The following is a 3987-nucleotide window of genomic DNA, read 5'->3' as shown; positions in this document are numbered from 1 at the left end:
TTTGAAATTTTATCTGGCAAAATACCAGAAGAGTACGACTCGTGAAAACTTTCGAGTTCACACCTATTAAGGAAGGCATAGGTTCAACCCATTGGGGCATCTTAGAATCATATACCAAATCTTCAGAAGTAATTAACTCAAGCTCAAAGGCAGAGCATGGTTGAGAAAGCAGAGGATACAATTTACCAAAGGCATTATGTATCAGAGGAAAGGCTCACAAGGTTATTGAATATGAAGGGCGTTGTCAGATAAAATCCAACAAAGGATCTGGTGGTCCACAAGGGATCTGACGTGAGCATCGGTACTCAACTAGAGGAAGAAGATTGGAAGGAGATCAGATTATAGAAACAACTGACTAACTCAATTGTCAAATGCAAAGGAATTATGATTTCCAAATCAAGGGATCAGAAGCAATGCTCTGAGTAAGGATGGATAAGTTGAATAGCCTTAGGGTACAATCAATGACAATTGGATTGGTCGAGAACCAATTCCAGTTAAAAGAATGGCAGCTTAGCCGGAAAATTAATTTATAAGGATCAATGATGATTGCGTGTATTCGCAAACATATTGAGTCAACGGACTCAAAATGATAATGACAAGGAATGTCATTAAGACTATGAGACTTATGGGATTAACCATAATGCAAGCAAGCAAGAATTTCAAGAGCCAAGGCTCCAGAGGATTTTAGGAAGATCGAATATTATTCTAAAGACTTTTGTGAAACACATGAACAACTGGGGGATGAGCGGATACTCGATAAGTGCAAGAATTTATTTGAAGGGGGTATTCATGTGGCAAAGAACTGCTAGGCAGTAGGCACAAAGTATTCTCGGAACAATAGAGAAAACTTCGGGGTATCTTGTAATAACAAGATCAATGGGGGATGATCATATGAATGGCAAGTGAAGTAGTTATCCATACGGATTTATCGGTGGTCAGGAATAGCAAAAGTGATGGGCACAAAGTCTCGAGAGAACATCAGAGAGTATCTTCGGAATCTTCTGATGTAGCAGGCGATCCTCTGCAGTAAGGGGCTCTCCGGGTGGATGCGATCACGAGATCCTAATCTTAGAGTTAGCAAATTCATTTAACCCGAATAGTAGAGAGATCAGAGTCCCAGAGTATAGGTGGAGGAGTAAAAGATCCTACTACCACCCGATGGCGACGTGGGCCCATGGGCCACACAGCCATGTTAGTAAAAGTTTTTCAACGACTAGACTCGACTTCGGCCAAGGAGTTGGAAAGGGGGATTCCTACAGGCAGTCGGCTCTGATACCAACTTGTGACGCCCCCGATTCAATCGTACACTAATCATGCACGCAAATGTGTACGATCAAGATCAGGGACTCACGGGAAGATATCACAACACAACTCTACAAATAAAATAAGTCATACAGCATCATAATACAAGCCAGGGGCCTCGAGGGCTCGAATACAAGTGCTCGATCATAGACGAGTCAGCGGAAGCAACAATATCTGAGTACAGACATGAGTTAAACAAGTTGCCATAAGATGGCTAGCACAAACTGGGATACAGATCGAAAGAGGCGCAGGCCTCCTGCCTGGGATCCTCCTAACTACTCCAGGTCGTCGTCAGCGGGCTGCACGTAGTAGTAGGCACCTCCGGTGTAGTAGGGGTCATCGTCGACGGTGGCGTCTGGCTCCTGGACTCCAGCATCTGGTTGCGACAACCAGAAGAAAGGAAAGGGGGAAAAAGGGGGGGGAGAAAGCAACCGTGAGTACTCATCCAAAGTACTCGCAAGCAAGGAACTAAACTACATATGCATGGGTATATGTGTAAGGAGGCCATATCAGTGGACTGAACTGCAGAATGCCAGAATAAGAGGGGGATAACTAGTCCTATCGAAGACTACGCTTCTCGCAGCCACCGTCTTGCATCAAGTAGAAGAGAGTAGATTGAAGTCCTCCAAGTAGCATCTCCAAGTAGCATCTCATAGCATAATCCTACCCGGCAATCCTCTCCTCGTCGCCCTGCGGAAAAGCGATCACCGGGTTGTCTGTGGAACTTGGAAGGGTGTGTTTTATTAAGTATCCGGTTCTAGTTGTCATAAGGTCAAGGTACAACTCCAAGTCGTCCTGTTACCGAAGATCACGGCTATTCGAATAGATTAACTTCCCTGCAGGGGTGCACCACATTACCCAACACGCTCGATCCCATTTGGCCGGACACACTTTCCTGGGTCATGCCCGGCCTCGGAAGATCAACACGTTGCAGCCCCACCTAGGCAAAACAGAGAGGCCAGCACGCCGGTCTAAACCTAAGCGCGCAGAGGTCTGGGCCCATTGCCCTGAGCACACCTGCACGTTGCGTGGGCGGCCGGAAGCAGACCTAGCCTAGTGGCGTTCCAGTCCAATCCGGCGCGCGCCGCTCCGTCGCTGACGTCTGAAGTGCTTCGGCTGATACCACGACGTCGGGATACCCATAACTACTCCCACGTAGATGGTTAGTGCGTATAGGCTCGTAGCCGACTCAGATCAAATACCAAGATCTCGTTAAGCGTGTTAAGTATCCGCGAACGCCGAACAGGGCCAGGCCCACCTGTCTCCTAGGTGGTCTCAACCTGCCCTGTCGCTCCGCCACAAAGTAACAGTCGAGGGCCATCTGGAACCCAGGCCCACCTCTACCGGGATGGAGCCACCTGTCCTTTCAGCCCCCTCGTCAGAATCACTTGCGGGTACTCAATGAGCTGACCCGACTTTAGTCACCATCTGTATAGTATGTATGTATGTATAGTCTATACCCGTGATCACCTCCCAAGTGATCACGGCCCGATAGTATAGCAAGGCAGACTGACAAGAATGTAGGGCCAATGATGGTAAACTAGCATCCTATACTAAGCATTTAGGATTGCAGGTAAGGTATCAACAGATGTAGCGACAATGTCAGGCTATGCATAAGAATAGGATTAACGAAAGCAGTAACATGCTACACTACTCTAATGCAAGCAGTATAGAGGAGAATAGGCGATATCTGGTGATCAAGGGGGGGGCTTGCCTGGTTGCTCAGACAAGGAGGGGTCGTCGGTGACGTAGTCGACCATAGGGGCATCAGCATCGTCACGGGGTCTATCGGAGAGAAGAGGGGGGAGAAACAATAAATACATAGCAAGCAAGTGCATAACAGTACAACAAGCAGAGCTAGACGTGTTCTAACGCGGTATGAGGTGATACCGGTGAAGGGGGGAAACATCCGGGAAAGTATCCCCGGTGTTCCGTGTTTCCGGGCAGATGAACCGGTGGTGAAATGTTGCAGGTTCACTATGCTAGGGACGCGTGGCAGACGAACGGGCTGCGTTTCCGGGTTCGTCTCGTCGTTCTGAGCAACTTTCATGTTGAAAATATTTTAATCCGAGTTACGGATTAAAAGATATGATTTTTAAAAGATTTTAACAATTTTGGAATTTAATTATTTATTTAATTAATTCGAAAAAATGTATTTATGACGTCAGCATGATGTCATGCTGACGTCAGCAGTCAACAGGGGTTGACTGAGTCAACCCTGACAGGTGGGTCCCGTTCGTCATACACTGTTAACTAATTAACCTAATTAAGTTTAATTAACAGTAGTTAATTAGGTTAATTAGTTATTAGGTTAATTAACCAGGATTAATTAACTTAATTAATTACTTAATTAATTAATTAATTAACATTTTAATTATTTAATTATTATCTATTTATTCATTTAACATTTTTTAATTTTTTTTTATTATTATTATATTGTTTTAATCCCTCTTTTTTTTTGTTCTGGGGCGTGGGGCCCCAAGGTCAGTGGCTCAGGGGGAGCCCTAACGGGCGAACGGCCACGGTTCCCGGGCGTAGAGTGCAGGCGCACCCGAGCGGGCACTCGCCCGCAAAGCAGGACGAGGCCGCCGGGGCACAGACGACGGGGAAGGCCGGCGAGGTTATGCGTGCGCCGGGCGCGGTCAGCGTCCGGCCTGGGCGAGGCAGGCAGTGACGGGCGCGGCT

The sequence above is a fragment of the Triticum dicoccoides genome, chromosome 5B (assembly GCF_002162155.2).
Source record: "Triticum dicoccoides isolate Atlit2015 ecotype Zavitan chromosome 5B, WEW_v2.0, whole genome shotgun sequence".
NCBI lineage: Eukaryota > Viridiplantae > Streptophyta > Magnoliopsida > Poales > Poaceae > Triticum > Triticum dicoccoides.
The sequence above is the reverse complement of the archived record's forward strand: the minus strand, read 5'-3'. Positions refer to the sequence as shown.